The following is a 17,088-nucleotide window of genomic DNA, read 5'->3' as shown; positions in this document are numbered from 1 at the left end:
AGCAGTGGCCGCTCCCGGCCACCGCAGCCTTGACCTGCTGGGCTCCGACGATCCTTCTGCCTCAGCCTTCCAAGTAGCTGGAACTACAGGCGTGTGCTACCATGCCCGGCTAGTTTTTGATTTATTATAAAGATGAGGTCTCACCAAGTTGGCCAGGCAGGTCTCGAGCCCGAGGGCTCAGGCAATCCACTCACCTCAGCCTCCCAAAGGCGCGGGGTTACAGGCTGAGCCAGCGAGCCTGGCTGAATGGATCTTTTATCCCTGAATGATTTTCTAACAATCTAATAGTGGTCATTTGGGCATTACTGGCTCATTAAGTTATGTACATCTTCCAATGTTTTCACATTCATTAGATATTATCAAAAGATCACATTTGTTAATATCACTACTGATCTTATCAGAAGAGTGTTTAAATATTGAGGTGTCAGGCTCATGGCAGCAGATGTGAGTTTTTCAGAATTCTAATTTTCGCTTGAAAGAAAGCTTGAGTTTTCTCATCGCAAAAAATACTGTCAGTTGTTTCCCTTGACGTGACAGGCTTACTTCATTCATCTTTGAGAAAAAGCCTGCCAAATACCCAAATCTAAATAATCATACTTTGTCTATCATTTTTTCAAGTAAAAATGGTGTTCACAAAAGAGCAGCTAGTTCAGCTTGCAGTTCAAACAATCCACGAGTGCTTTTCCTCGAGCCAACAATAAAGCTTCAGTGTGCAGTAGCCATGCTCTCGGTGGACTGCCCATTTCATCATCACAGTTTTTTTTGGGGGGACAGAACCTCACTATATTGCTCAGGCTGGCCTTACATGATCCTCCCGACTCAGCCTTCTAAGTAGACACTGATTTTTTGAGTAAAATGATGTAAACTCAAAAGTTAAGATCGAATGAAATTTCATCTCTGTCATCAATCACATTAAGTAAAACTGTCTTTTTCTTCCTACTGTGTGTGGCAGTGAAAAATATGACAACTAACACTTGAGTGCCACTGCTTTGATTAGTGCTAAGGGGTAACAGCTTTACCTGCCATCGCTTTGTAGCATCAGTGCAGACGCCAACACAACACAGCAGGCAAACAACATCTTGCTATTAATACGAAGATACTCTTGACCAAGCTTTAAGAACCACCGCTATAAAAGACAGCTCTCTGCTTTGCTCAGAGACTGTCTTACAAGCTCTCTTTGCTTAAACTACCAACATTCAGCTTTCTGTTGAAGAAACTCAGTGTTGGCCTCTTCCTTCAACATTAGTTTTTCTTTTATTGACTTTCCTCATTACATTTTCCCTTCTGTTAGTTTTTAACTTATACACTTTATACTTTCTATTCTTGTGGTAGTTAACCTAGAAATCTGATCTGCATGTTTAACTGGAAAAAAGTCTGAGTTTGTCAGTATAGTTAACTGACCTACAAACAATATAAGAAAAATACTTTAACTCTTAACACCCTGTCTCAAATTTTATTACTAACTGGCAATTTATAATGTTAAACATTGATAAGAGAATTCTGCCCTTTTGGTCTATAGCCAATGTTTACTTAGATTTACCTCCATGTTCACCTTTCTTTGTTCATCATGTCTTCCTGTATCTCCCTTCTGAATCAGTCTTTTATCTGAAGTTTATACTTTGTAAGTTTCTTTATTGAGTATCTATTGGTAGTGTCTCATTCTTGAAAGACAGTTCACTGTATATGACAGGTTCTAGGTTGGCAGTTGTTTTCTTTAAACACAATAAAACACAGTCTTCTGGATTTTTTTATTTTTATTTTTTTGAGTCAGGGTCTCACTCTGTTGACCAGTCTGGAGTGCAGTGGCATGATCATGACAATCACGGCTTGCAGCAGCCTTGACCTCCTGGGCTCAGGTGATCCTTCCATCTCAGCATTCTGAGTAGCTGGGACTACAGGGGTGTGCCACCACATCCAGCTAATTTTTTGATTTTTTTTTTTTTTTTTTTTTTTGTAGAGATGAGGTTTCGCTGTGTTGACCAGGCTGGTCTCCAAATACTGCGCTCAAGCAATCCTTCCGCCTCAGCCTCCAAAGTGCTGGGATTACAGGTATGAGCCACTGCACCCAACTCTTCTGTTTTTGTTTGCTTTTGTCAGATGTTTTCTTTTTTTTTTTTTTTTTTTTTTTGAGTTGAAGTTTCACTCTGTCACCCAGACTGGAGTGCAGTGGCACGCTCCCAGCCACCACAGCCTCGATCTGCTGGGCTCCGGCAATCCTTCCGCCTCAGTCTTCCAAGAAGCTGGAACTACATGTGCGCGCTACCACGCCTGGCTAATTTTTTGATTCACTGTAGAGATGAGATCTCGCCAAGTTGCCCAGGTGGATCTCGAACCTGCAGGCTCAGGCAATCCACTCACGTCAGCCTCCCAAGTGCGGGATTACAGGCTGAGTCACCAAGCCCGGCTAGATGTTTTATTTCAATGGACATACCTGGTTTTTTTTAAAAAAAAAAAGTGAAGTGGGGTGGTTTCAACATTTTATCACATCTGACAGGGAGCAAAACTCCCATTCAAGAGCTCAGAGACCTTTCTGAGGCATCACTCAAGTCTTTGTAAGTTTCAAGAAAGAAAGGAGCTGAATTTCTAACTTTTGTTAAGAAAACTCTATCAAAGTGAGAGCTGGGTCCTCAGGGAAAGAGATCCTGGGCTTAGACCAGCTGGGGTCCCAGTGGTGAAGCTGGGGGCCTGGCCAGTTGAGCTGGAAGATCGTGGGAGCAAGCAGCTCTAGAGCCCCAAAATCCATATTTGGCTCAGGTCGATGGTGACTGAGCTTGTTCTCTGACCAGATGTTCTTTGGCTCCAACTTCCGCTTTTCAGCCTGATGAATTAGGTATGTGATCTGTTGGCTGCTCACCTTTCTTTTTGCTGCATGATTGCATGTTTTTCTCTTCTGTCAATGACTTAGTCATCCCCTGCTGGGCTCCAATGAGTTGTTCACTTTGATTTTTTATTTCTTCCTTCCCTCACTTCCTCTTGTCCAGAGGCATCTGGGGCAATATTCTGGTGGTGGGTGAGGGTTGGGGAGTGGGGGGTGCAGGGGGGGACCAGGGATAGGTCCTGTGCAGGACAGCAGTCATCACTGTAATAATCCTGATAACAAGCACCAGCAGCATTGGCATCACCATATATGGAAAATTGATTGTAGCTGTAATCATCCCCAGGCTTTGGCATCCAAAGGACTCACTTGAGCCTGCTGCCATCTTGAACTCAAGAGGAGCATTGGCTGCATTGTCCTGGAAGGCTGGCTCTGGTTCTGTGCTTAGAGGCAGCTCTTCAGAGACAGTGGGGCTGGGGTAAGGGTATGGCTCAACTCCAGGTGGCTCAGCCTTTTCAGGAAAGGAGAAAAAGTTCTCGTGGGCTACTTCCTCATCACTGTCATCCTCCTCCTGTGTGATCTGCCTTGTCACAGGGCAGCAACCTTGATGGCACAGGGTGATGGAGGGGTGGTTGTGGTGCCTACAACAGGGGCAAGAGAGGAAGTCTTGGTCTGAGAAGCCAGTCTGGAGAGCTTAGTTATCAGAGCAGCCATCCCAAGGTCTTTGGGAGAAGGTATGGAGCAGGAGCAACCAGCTGGTCTCTTGCACAGTCAGTTTTCTAGGTTGGGGGAGCAAGACAGACAGAACAGTCTGCTCGCTGGATCTCTGAAGGCATTTTTCTTCTTTGTGGGCTCATCTTCCTCGGTATCTGAATCTCCCTTATGCAGCTCTGGGTGCCACGATGCTCACCGGTTCTTTCCTCTTCTTTGGCGTGGGAAGCCCGTGGTGGTGGGGGTGGCACCACCAACTGGAGGGGGTAGACTGAGGCTGGGGCCTCAGGGCGAGGGCAGCCTCAACCCCATCCCTTCCCCAACTCCTGCCGTTTCAGCCGGGTTCATACCAGGAGATGGGGAGAAGCCTCCCAGGCCGAAGGGTAAGGGGGGAGAAGGCTGAAACCTGGGTCTCGGGCGGGTGGGGGTAGCAACAGCAGCGGGGAAAAGGCTGGGGCCGGCATACACAGGGGCGGAGGCACCTTTGGATGTGGGGCGAGAAATGAACAAGCCCCCTAAAGTGGGCCCAGATGTAGGGCCACTGCCTCCTTTTCCTCCAGCTCGGGTTCAGCCTCATCCACTCACTCTCATCGCTGCTGCCTTAAGCAACCAGTGACATGGCACCTCCTGCCTTTGGGGCACCCTTACTGGCAAACAAGGCCTACTTGAGAACGGGGATTCCCAGAGGCCTTGTAGGCTCCGCCACTGGGCTGGGCGGGGAACTGAAAAGTTGTCTGCTTGGTACTCTAGGGCAGAGGGTCTCCAACATTTTTGGCGTCAGGGACCGGTTTCATGGAAGGCAATTTTTTCATGGTGGCGCGGGGGAGGATGGTTTCCGGATGATTCAAGCGCAAGACATTTATTGTGCACTTTATTTCTATTGTTATTACATTGTAATATACAATGAAATAATTATAAAACTCACCAAGTGAAGTGGTAAATAAAATAATGGGTGGGCCACGCAAGGACTAAAATAAGTATTGCATCCTGACTTAAAGCCTGCCACCAGATGCAGCTGTACAACTGAAGTACACCAACTCACTTGCCACTCAATGATTGGGTTTTGGTATGAGGCTGCAAGCAATTGATTTATTATGGTCTCTGTTAATCTGTGTTTGCATCTGCTCCCCAGCGCTTAACATCATCGCCTCAGCTCCACCTGAGATCATCAGGTATTAGATTCTCATAAGGAGTGCAGAACCTAGATCCCTTGCATGCACAGTTGACAATAGGATTCAGATGAGGCTTCACTGCTCCGCCTTACCTCCTGCTGTGGGTCCAGTCCCTAACAGGCCACAAACTGGTACCAGTTTGTGGCCTGGGTGTTGGGAATCCCTGCTCTAGGGCTAGCTCCAGAAGGAGCCCACGGCTATGGCTGATTTATTTCCACAGACTAAGGCTTCCCTCTTCACCTAATCTCCTAGTCCTGGACAACTACAAACAGCTAATAGTCCTCTTCTGGCTTCTATTATTGCTCTTGAGAAGTCAACTGTCAGTCTAACTACTGTTTCTTTGAAGGTAGTCTTTTTTCTCTATTTTAAAAACACTTTACTGGGTACTTAATATACAATAAAATGCCCATATACAAAGTGTACAACTTGATGAATTTCAATATATTTACCAATATATATGACATGTTCACATATATCTGTGAACCACAATTAAGCTAATGAACATATCCACTAACCCCTAGTTTCTCATGCCCCTTTATATTCACCCTGCTCCTCACACCCTCTCTCATTCACATGCTACCCTGATTTACTTTTTGTCACTATAGAGAAGTGTGCATTTTATATAATTTTATATAAATGGAATCATACATTATATACTCTTTTATGTCTGGCTTCTTTCACTCAGCATAATTATTTTGAAAATGCATGTTCCTATATGTATCAATAGTTCATTCCTCTTTAATATTGAGTAATATTCCATTGTATAGATATAACACAATTTGTTTATCCATTTACCTGTTGGTGGATCTTCGAGTTGTGTCCAGTTTTTGGCTATTACAAGTAAAGCTGCTAAGAACATTCCAGCACAAGTCTTCGTATAGACATATGCTTTCATTTTTCTTAGAGTGGAATCGCTGAATGTTTACTTTCAGTTAGGTGAATGTTTACTTTTCAAAGTACTCCCAAACTGTTTTTCAAAGTGGTTGTACCACTTTATATTCCCAACAGCAGTGTAAAAGTGCTATTGGTTGCTCTACATCCTTGCCAACAACTGACAGTCTGTCTTTTTAATTTTGGTCATTCTAAAGGTTTTAGAGTGGTATCTTTTTGTGGCTTTAACTTGCATTTTCACCTAATTGCTAATGATGCTGAACATCTTTTCAAATGCTTACTTGCCATCTGTACATCTACTTTGGAGAAGTGTCTATTTGTATCTTTTCTTGCCCATTTTAAACTAGCTCTTTGTCTTCTTAATACTGAATTGTAAGGGTTCTTTATATAGTTAAAGTACAAATCCTGTGTTGCATATGTTTTGCAAAATTTTCTAGCCAGAATATTTCAGAGCCAGACTATAGCTTGCTCTTAAATTTTTGTAACAGTGTTTTTTGAAAGTAAAAATTTTTACTTTTGATAAAGTTCAATGTATTCATATTTTTCTTTTTGTGCCCTATTTAAGAAATCTTTACCAAATTTAAGGCTCTCCTGGGTTTTTTTTGTCCTATGAGTTTATTAGCTTGGATCTTCTATTTAGGTATATGATCCATTTCAAGTTAATTTTGTATATGGTGAGAGATAAAAGTCAAAGTTCTTTTGTTGTTGTTGTTGCTTTTTGTGCGACACATTTCTGGACTCTGTTTTCTGCCTTATTGATCAATGCATCTATTTTTATGTCAATAGCACTCTATCTTGATTATTGTGGCATTATAATAAGTTTTGAAAGCAGGTAATGTAAACTCTCTAACTTTGCTTTTTACAGACTGTTCTAGGTTTTCTGTATTTCTAAATAAACTTTGAAATCAGTTGTCAGCTTATATCAAAGGAAAAAAATGTTTAAGTCAAAATACCCACGCCTTCTGAGATTTTGTTTGAGAATGTGTTGCATTTTAAAAACACATTGAAATTTAGTATCTTAACAATAACATGACTTCTGACCCATGAACAGAGTATATCTAGTTCAATATTCCTTAATTTCTCACAACAATGTTTTGTGGTTTTTAGTGTACATGTCGGCCACTCTGCTCCCTAGAGGGCCTTGTTCCTTGTGCTTAGATGGACTATCCTCCTAACTATCATGGAATATATAGATATACAGAATACATTATTCATCTATCTTGAGGAGCTGCAATGAACCCTATGGAAAATATTACAAATCAAGTCATAATTTTTATTCCCCCTTTTCACTGTTTCCCTTCTCCTGAAAAGGCAACCATCCTATTGTTTAGTGTGTGTGTGTATTGTTTATATTCTTTTAATACATGTATGTTTTATGCCATGTAATTTTTCCTCTCAACTTTGGAGGAATAATTTACATATAATAAATTGCATCAATTTAAAGAATATAATTTGAAGAGTTTTGACAGCTGTACACATTCATAAAACCAACACCACAATCAAGATACAGGACATTTCTATCAATCTCAAAAAGATTTATTGTGCCCTTTTGCAATCCATCCCTCCCTTCACTCTTCACCTCAGGAACTAATAATCTGCTTTTAAGTTACTAACGATTAGTTTCTATTTTACACAAATGGGACCATACAATATATATTCTTTTGTGTCTGATTTCTTTCGCTCAGGATAATGAGTTTGATATTCATCTATGACATGTGTATCAAGTTTGCTCCTTTTCTCTGTTGAATAGTACTACACTGTGTGGGTATACCACATTTTGTTTACCCATTCACTTGCTGATAAGCATCTAAGTTGTTTCCAGTTTGGTGCTATTGGGAATAAAGTTGCTATCAGCGTTCATGTACAAGTCTTTATGTGAACATATGCTTACATTTTTCTTGTATAAATGCTTAAGAACAGAATGACTATATCATTTGGCAGGTGTGTTTAACTTTTTAAGAAACTGCCAAGCTGGTTTCCAAATTGATTGTACCATTTTACAACAGCAATGCATTAGAGTTCCATTTGTTTCATATCCTTGCCAACACTTGGTTATCATTTTTTAAAATTTCAGCCATTTTGATGTTTTTTAGTGTTATTTCATTGTGGTTTTGTATTTCCCTGATGACTAACAGTGTTGAGACTCTTATCATGTGCATATGGGTCATGCATATACCTTCTTTTGTAAAATATCTCTTCCTCATTTTTTTTGAATAGGCTGCTTAGCTTCTTATTATTAAATTATAAAAACTTCCTATACTTTGGCTATAAATATATACAAGTATGTATACGCATTGAATATTTAAAATTGAATATTGTATAAACAAATATTGAATATTTTTTCACATTCTGTGGCTTGCTATTTTATTCTATTCTATTCTATTTTTTTTTTCTTTGAGTTGGAGTCTCACTCTGTCGCCCAGACTGTTGCCCTGCTGGGCTCCGGCGATCCTTCCGCCTCAGCCTTCCGAGTAGCCGGAATTACAGGCACGCACTACCATGCCCGGCTGATTTTTTTTTTTTTTAATTGTAGAGATGAGGTCTTGCCAAGTTACCCAGGTGGGTCTTGAACCCGCGGGCTCAGGCAATCCACTCACCTCAGCCTCCCAAGGCGCAGAATTACAGGCTGAGCCACCAAGCCTGGCTTATTCTATTCTATTTTTAAGACAGGTTCTAGCTGTCACCCAGGCCGGAGTGCAGTGGCATGATCATAGCTTACTGCAGCTTCGAACTCCTAGGCTCAAGCAATCTTCCCACCTCAGCCTCCCAAGTAGCTGGAACTACAGCTGTACACCACCATGACTGGCTAATGTTTTAAATTTTATTTATAGAGACAGGGTCTTGCTATGTTGCCCAGGCTGGTCTAGAACTTCTGGCCTCAAGTGATTCTCCCATCTCAGACTCTCAGAGTGCTGGGGTTGTAGGCATGAGCCACTGTGCCCAGTCCTTATTTTCTTAATAATGTCTTTTGAAAAACAAATTTTTAATTTGGGTAAAGCTTAACTTATCAACTTTTAATTTTATGGTTCATGCTTTTTGTATCCTAAGAAATCTTTGCATGTGTGTCGTTAATTTACATACATAAAACTGCATTATTCTATTTTTTTCCTTTCCTTTTTTTTTTTTTTTTTTGAGTCAAGGTCTCACTCTGTCATCCAGGCTGGAGTACAGTGGCATGATCATGGCTCACTGCAGCCTTGACCTCCTGGGCTCAGGTGATTCTTCTGGCTCAGTATCCCAAGTAGCTGGGACAACAGGTATATGCCCCATGCCCTATTTTTTTTTCTTTTTTTGTAGAGATGAGGTCTTGTTACGTTGCCTAGGCAGGTTTCAAACTCCTGGGCTCAAGCAATTTGCCCACATTGGTCTCCCAAAGTGCTGGTATTATAGGCATGAACCACCGCACCCAGCCTGTTCTGTTTCTTTTTTTGACTCAAACTATGTGTTCTAAGTTCCATCCAGGTTGTTTTGTACTTCTACCAGCTGCGTATCATGTCATGATATAAATACCCTACTGTCTGCCTATTCAGCCCCTCCCCAGGATGAAAATGCATTCATCCTCTATCCCACTGGGTCCACAAATAATGCATGTTTCTGATAATTCCTGTGGAATATAAAAAAAGAAAGAGATCTGCTGAGCTAAAGCATAGGTGCATACTTAAGTTGATTAATTTTTGCTAGAGTGCTCTGCAGAATGGCTGTACCAGTGTACTTTCCCACCAGCAAAGGCCACAGGTTACAAATTCTCACATCTCTGCCAACACTTGACATTATCCACTTCACATTTGTCAGTCTAAGAGGTATAAAGTAGTATCTTACTTTAATCTGAATATTTCTTATAGTCCATAAGTTGAATTATCATGTCATATGCTTAGCCTGATGGATTTCTTGTCCTATAAACTGCCTGTTCCAATTCTTTGCCCATTTTTTATGGAGGTTATTGCATTTTTCTTCTTGATTTACGGGACTTCCTTATATATTCTAGATATCAGCCCTTATGAATTTTAAATATTGAAAATTTTTCCTCCCGTATATTATCTGTATGTTAACTTCATCTGTGATGTCCTTAACAGAATCCTTAAATTTAAGTTACACAAATTAACCAATTTTTTTGTCTATGATTTTTGCTTGTAAGGTTCTATTTAGTCCTTTCCTTAAGACACCCAAGTCGCCAGGCTCGGTGGCTCAGTCTGTAATCCCCCACGCCTTTGGGAGGCTGAGGTGAGTGGATTGCCTGAGCTCGCGGGTTCGAGACCCGCCTGGGCAACCTGGCGAGATCTCATATCTACAATAAAATAAAAAAAATTAGCCGGGCGTGGTAGCACATGCCTGTAGTTCCAGCTACTTGGAAGGGTGAGGTGGAAGGATCACCGGAGCCCAGCAGGTCAAGGCTGCGGTGGCCGGAAGTGGCCACTGCATTCCAGCCTGGGCGACAGAGAGAGACTCCAACTCAAAAAAAATTTAAAAAGACACCCAAGTCACAAAAATAAACATTTCTTTTTTTCTTTCTTTTTTTCTATTACTTTCTAATTCTATACTCTATATCTTTAGTTCTTCTAAAGTCTACCCTTAGCCGGGCTCGGTGGCTCAGCCTGTAATCCCGTGCCTTTGGGAGGCTCAGGTGAGTGGATTGCCTGAGCCCGCGGGTTCGAGACCCGCCTGGGCAACTTGGCGAGACCTCATCTCTACAATAAATCAAAATGAGCCGGGCGTGGTAGCACACGTCTGTAATTCCGGCTACTCGGAAGGCTGAGGCGGAAGGATCGCGGGAGCCCAGCAGGTCGAGGCTGCAGTGGCCAGGAGCGGCCACTGCACTTCAGTCTGGGCAACAGAGTGAGACTCCAAATCAAAAAAATAAAAATAAAAATAAAGTCTACGCTTGTGGCTGGAGTTAGGTATGGATCCAGTTTGATTCAACTTCATCTAGTTAGCCTGCACGCCCCTACACCTTTGATTTGTAGTGCTGCCTTTATGCTCTATTACATCCCTATATTCCAGGGTTTTGTCTCCGAGTTCTCTATTTTTAAAATTGGTCACTTTTCTGTCCTAGCATCAACACTACTGTTTTTATTTATTTTTATTTTTATTTTATTTTTTATTTTATTTTTTGAGTTGGAGTCTCACTCTGTCACCCAGACTGGAGTGCAATGGTCGCTCCCAGTCACTGCAGCCTCGACCTGCTGGGCTCCTGCAATCCTTCCGCCTCAGCCTTCCAAGTAGCTGGAACTACAGACGCGCGCTACCATGCCCGGCTAATTTTTTTTGATTTGTTGTAGAGATGAGGTCTTGTCAAGTTGCTCAGGCGGGTCTCAAACTCACGGGCTCAGGCAATCCACTCACCTCGGTCTCCCAAAGTGCTGGGATTACAGGCTGAGTCACCGAGCCTGGCCTAATGCTACTGTTTTTAATAGTATGGTTTTAAGAATGTCTTACTATTGAGAAGGGCAAGACCCTCTCCTCTTTACAGAGAGAAATAAAGCTGGCCCATCATTCGAATGTATGCAGGTTCCAATTTCACTAATGAACTATGGTTCTCAGAAGGTGGCCGGCCTGGAGAAAACGAGGGAAGTAATAAGGTACCTATGAGTAGACCAAGGCAGGAGTAGGGTCTGAGTGGGACAGGGTGGGATGGAAGGCAATGTGTCCAGGCAAGGCAGGAGGTTGCCGGAGCCTCTTCTGACCCTCTGCAGCCCTCCTAACCCAAGGCACCTGTGAACACTGATATTAAGAACTGGGTAACAAGAAGCCCAGCTGGGGGAAGCCCTTCAGAAAGAGCAGCTCCTCAGAAGCCGGAAAAACCTTCATGAAGCCAAAGAGGAAGAGAGATACTGATCAAGGCTAGTAGTCTAGAAGAGATTGCTGCTGCAGCACTGAGTTTAGAACATGAGATCAGCAAGAATGACAAAAGTAGTAGATAGCAGAAGAGAGGGAATAGAGGGCTATTTGCACCCCTCCTACTATCACACATGCTCCTAGAACAAGTGGTGATTCTCAAAGTATGGACTATGGCCTACTGATGGGTTCTTAGAATAGTCTACAAACTGATACAAAAATGCAAGTCTTTTCTTTGTGCTACATGGAATTCCAGAAACTTCCATTTTTATTTAGAGTTGGGCCTTGCCTCATCATTAGAAGTTCACAAAATAAATTACTGAGTTATAGAAATGTGGTAAAGACCAGGCGCCATGGCTCATGACTATAATCCCAGCACTTTGGAAGGTAGAGGCAAGAGCATTGCCTGAGCCTGGGGGGTTCAAGACCAGCCTGGTTATCTTGGCCAGATCTTGTTTCCACAATAAATCAAAAAATTAGCCGGGGGTGGTGTGTGCATCTGTAGTTCCAGCTACTTGGAAGCCTGAGGCGAAAGGATTGCCTGAGCCCAACAGGTCAAGGCTGCGGTGGCCATGAGTGCGCCTCTGCATTACAGCCTGGGTGACAGAGTGAGACTCCAACTCAAAAATAAATAAAAAATGAAATGTAGCATAGGTAAAATGAAGCAAAGCATTTTACTGGGATGTACTGTGAATGCTACACCATAAAGCAGCCTGCACCCCAGGCAATATTCAACTGTACTACATAGTGACTCTTACTCATGTCCATGCATAGACAGAACCCCTACAATTCTCCGGGATACACACGGTTATCAGTGCGCCATCAGTGCTGTCTTGAATTGGATGTGGTGTGCAATCACTATTTTCTTGCTCTTAAATTGTAAATTTGAGATAGCTTAACCATTAGTTCAATTTGTGTGAATTGTGTAGTTATTAGCTCTACAGTGAGTACTAATACATATTTACATCAATAAGATTTCTGACATAATTTTCTAATAGCACGACCTCAAGGTATATGTGAGTTATTGTTCAAATATGAATAAGCTTTTAAAGTAGATTTATACATAATCCCCCAAATTTGTTTGTAGATAGTCCACCTCATCATTCAGTTTTTTTCCCAGTGAAAAGTGAAAATAGATGAAATAAGAAGAGAAAGAGGTATTTTGCCCCACATTTGCTATGGTCAAAAAAACTCTTGGGGAAATAATTGAGGAAGAGCTAAGAAAAACGAAGTATATCAAGCAGATGGGGGAATCAGAGCCTTTAGACATCAAGTATTGTTATTCAGAACATAAACTTTTTTTTTTTTTGAGTCAGAGTCTCACTCGGTCGCCCAGACTGGAGTCCAGTGGCAGAATTACGGCAATCACAGCTCATGGAAACCTCAACCTCCTGGGTTCAGGTGATCCTTTCACCTCAGTCTCCTGAGTAGCTGGAACTACAGGTGTGTGTCACCATGCCTGGCTATTTTTTTTGTTATTGTTGTTGTTAGAGACAAGGTTTCACTATGTTGCCCAGGCTGGTCTCAAACTCCTGGGCTCAAGGAATCCTCCCACGTTAGTGTCCCAAAAGTGCTGGGATTACAGATGTGAGCACCACACCCGGCCAGAACACAAACTTTAGAGATAGGAAGCCTTTGGTTAAAGCCCTGTCTCCACTAGTGACCAACTACCTTAAAATTCTGTATTCCCATCTGCAAAACAGAACCATAGTTCTAACTTCCACTCCATCTGTGTGATCTCAAACAAGGCATTAATTTGTTGAGCCTCACTTGTCTCACCAGTAAGAAATGGTTTCTAAAATGTAAAATGTGGAAATACTGTCAAACATACCTAGTATGTTTAGTAGGAGACTAAACAAGATGATGCATGCAAAGCACTTGCGAACAATGAGAGCTCCAAGCACACAGTTAAATAACCGAAAAATGTAACATGTAACCTATTAGAATCTCACAGCGTTGTTGGATTATAACCACCATGGGAGCTGGACAGCACCATATTCATCCTTCTGTTCCAAAGACCCTGACATAGAACATGCCAGGAATATTCTAACCAGCAACAAATGTTTACTGCTGCTGATTTTGAACTTCCAGCAAACGAAGGATGGGATTGACCTGTAGGTATGCATGTGCATTTGAATATCTGTGTGTGTGTGTGTGTGTGTGTGTATGTGTGTGAAAAAGATCATCCTTATAGACTTCTCATGTCAGTACATAAAGAACTACCTTAGCCATTTTGATGACTGCAGAGTATCTGTCAAATGGACATACCATTATTTATTTACTCACCTCTATTGTTTAAATTGTCTCCATTTTTTCTTATAAACAATGACACAATGTACACACTTGTACATATATCTTTGCATGACTGTTGTGTATTTCAGAAATAAAATTGCTGGATCAAAAGGTATGCATATTTAAACTTTTGCATACAAAATTATACTGCCTTCTAAAAACCTGCTTATGACATATAGAATACTGTTTACTTACACATGTACAGGGCATTACCATTCTAAAATATCTGCCAACATGGTAGGTAAAAATAACATCGCATTTATATAAAAATATTTTGTATTTCTTTCCTTTTTTTGAGACGGGGTCTTGCTCTGTTGCCCAGGCTGGAGTGCAGTGGTGTGATCATAGCTCACTGTAGCCTCGAACTCCTGGGCTCAAGTGATCATCTTTCCTCAGCCTCCCAAATAGCCGGGAACACTGGTACATGCTACCATCCCGGCTAATTTTTAAAATTTTTGTAAAGACAGGGTCTCACTCTGTTGCCAGGCTGGTCTCGAACTCCTGGCCTCAAGCCATCATCCTGCCTTGGCCTCCTTACGTGCTGGGATTACAGCCAGGAGCCATTGCTACTGACTACTTTGCATTTCTTTAAAAACCAGTGAGAATAAATATTTTTGTAAATGATCACTAACCATTTATAATTTTTCTTCTGTGAAATTATCTGTCCGTGCATTTTATACAGTTTTCTATTAAAGTGTTCATTTTTTTCCAAACAACTTATAAGAACTCTTTATATATATTTCAAGACTATCAGGTCAGTTATGGTGTCTCATGCCTGTAATCCCAGTGCTTTTGGGAGGCCAAGGTGGGAGGATTGCTTGAGACCAATCTGGGCAACATAGCAAGATCCATCTTTACAAAAATAAATTAAAAATGAACTGGGCAAAGTGGCGCACACCTGTAATCCCAGCCACCCGGGAGATGGAGGATTGCTTGAGTCCAAGAGTTCAAAGCTGCAGTGATAGCGCCACTGCACTCCAGCCAGGGTGACAGAGTGACACTCTGACTCTATTTAAAAAAAAAAAGAATATCATTTGTCATCATATATACTAAAAATATTTTTACTAGTTTGTCATTTGTCTTAACTATGCCTAGAATTTCTTTCAAACAGAAGTTTTGATAACATTTTTCATTCTTTCATATTGTAGTTTCTGACCTTGGTATCATGCCAATAAAATCTTTCTCAACCCCAATAGCATATTTTTTATTTTCTTCTAGTATTTTAATTTCACTTCTTACAATTAAATCTTTAATTCATCTGAAATTATTGTTGTGTAAGGTTTATTTGTTTCTTTTGCCTACTAGTAGAAATTGAGGTTGTTTCCAGTATCTGGCTATTATTAATAAAGCTGCCACAAATATTCCCATCCAAGTCTTTTTGTAGGGCATAGTTTTCTTTCTCTAGGGGAAATCTCTCTGCGTAGAGTTGTCAAGTCATGTACTAAAGTATGCTTAACTTTATAAGAAACTGCCAAATTGCTTTCCATAGTGGTTGCACCACTTGACATTCCTTCAGTAACATCAGAGGGCTGAGCAGCTCCAAATTTTCTACACACTAAGTCTGGCCCATCTTTTAAATTTTAGCCATTCTAATGGGTGTTAAGTGGCATCTCATTGAGATTTTAATTTGTATTTCCCTGATGTCTAATGATGATGAATATCTTGTGAGGCGTCTTATTCTGTTCTGTGATACTGTAACAAAATATCTGAGACTGGGTAATTTACAAAAACAAAAGCTTACTTTCTCACTATACCAAAGGCTGGGAGGTCTAAGATCAAGGCACTGGCATTTCTGGTGTCTGGGAAAGACCTGGTCCCCACTTCCAAGACAGTGCCTTGAGCAGGACTCCTTTCAAGAAGGGTGGAACATTGGGCCCATATATGGCAGAAGGCAGAAAGGCAAGAAGGAACCATGCTCCTCTGTTAAGCCCTTTTGTAGTGGCAATTGATCCATTTATGAGAGTAGAACTCTCATGACTCAATCACTTCCCCAAAAGTCTCACCTCTCAGCATTGGGGACTAAGTTTTTAACACATGAAATTTGGGAGGGGACAAAAACTTCAAACCAAGGTGCTTACTGGCCACTTGTATACATTTTTGTGAAATATCTGTTCAAGTCTTTTACCAATTTCTTTTTTGTCGTTGTTTTTGGTTTTTGGTTTTTTTGAGTTGGAGTCTCACTCAGTCGCCCAGACTGGAGTGCAGTGGCGGCTGCTGGCCACCGCAGCCTTGACCTGCTGGGCTCTGGCAATCCTTCCGCCTCAGTCTTCCAAGTAGCTGGAACTACAGGAGGGCACTACCATGCCTGGCTGTTTTACCAATTTCTTAACTAGGTTGTTTGCTCTCTTATTAAGTTGGAAGAGTCATTATATCTTCTGGATCCAAGTCCTTTGTCTGATAGTTTGTCAATATTTTCCCCAGGCTTACTTTTTCATTTTCTGGATGGCACAATTTGAAGAGAAGGAATCTTGATGAATCCAATTTATCAATATTTCTTTTATGGTAAATGCTTTTTGTGTCCTGGCTAAACAATTTTTTGTCTACCTGAACGGCATGAAGATTTTTCTCCTTTTCTATAAATGTTGTAGTTTTAGATTTTATGCTTAGGTCTGTGATCTACTACAAATGTGTTTTTGTATATGATGTGAAGTAGAGATTATAGTTCTTTTTTTATATAGATATCTAGTTATTTCAGCACAATATGTTAAAAAGACATAACCCTACCCTAGTGAATTACATTGTCACTTTTATCAAAATTAAATGAACTGCATGTGCATGTGTCTATTTCTGATTCTGTTCTGTTGCACTTGACTATCATAGTAAGGCTTGAAGTGAGGTCGTGTAAACCCTCCAAAATTTGTTTTTTTCCTTTAATCTGGGGTCTCACTCTGTCGCCCAAGCTGAGTGCAGTAGCACGATCATGGCTTACCACTGCCTTAACATCCTGGGCTCAGGCGATCCTTCCACCTCAGCCTCCCAAGTAGCTGGGATTTACAGGCGCATGCCACCATGCCTGGCTAATTTTTGAATTCTTTGTAGAGACAAAGTCTCTCTATGTTGGCTAGGCTAGTCCCAGATTCCTGTGTTCAAGCAATCCTGTGTTGGTCTCCCAAAGTGCTGGGATTACATTTATGAGCCACCATGCCCGGCCTTCAGCCCTGCTATTTTCCAAAATTATTTTGACCAGTATAGATCCTTTTCATTTTCATATACATTTTAGAATTAGTTGTTGATTGCTATTTTTTATTTATTTTATTTATTTATTTTTTTGAGTTGGAGTCTCACTCTGCCACCCAGATTGGAGTGCAATGGCCGCTCCCAGCCACCGCAGCCTCGACCTGCTGGGCTCCGGCGATCCTTCCACCTCAGCCTTCC

General features: G+C 41.4%; 1 protein-coding gene and 1 pseudogene across 3 annotated transcripts in view; both read right to left on the bottom strand.

Annotated features, from left to right (window-relative positions):
• Window positions 1–17,088, bottom strand: part of LOC103257017 (CMP-N-acetylneuraminate-beta-1,4-galactoside alpha-2,3-sialyltransferase-like) — a 147,197-nt gene that overhangs the window by 115,940 nt on the left and 14,169 nt on the right. The gene's annotated exons all lie outside the window — the stretch shown is intronic.
• Window positions 2,594–4,145, bottom strand: LOC103257019 (annotated as a pseudogene).

The sequence above is a fragment of the Carlito syrichta genome, unplaced genomic scaffold (assembly GCF_000164805.1).
Source record: "Carlito syrichta isolate Samal-C Ts95f unplaced genomic scaffold, Tarsius_syrichta-2.0.1 Scaffold301018, whole genome shotgun sequence".
Taxonomy (NCBI): Eukaryota; Metazoa; Chordata; class Mammalia; order Primates; family Tarsiidae; genus Carlito; species Carlito syrichta.
The sequence above is the reverse complement of the archived record's forward strand: the minus strand, read 5'-3'. Positions and strand labels throughout refer to the sequence as shown.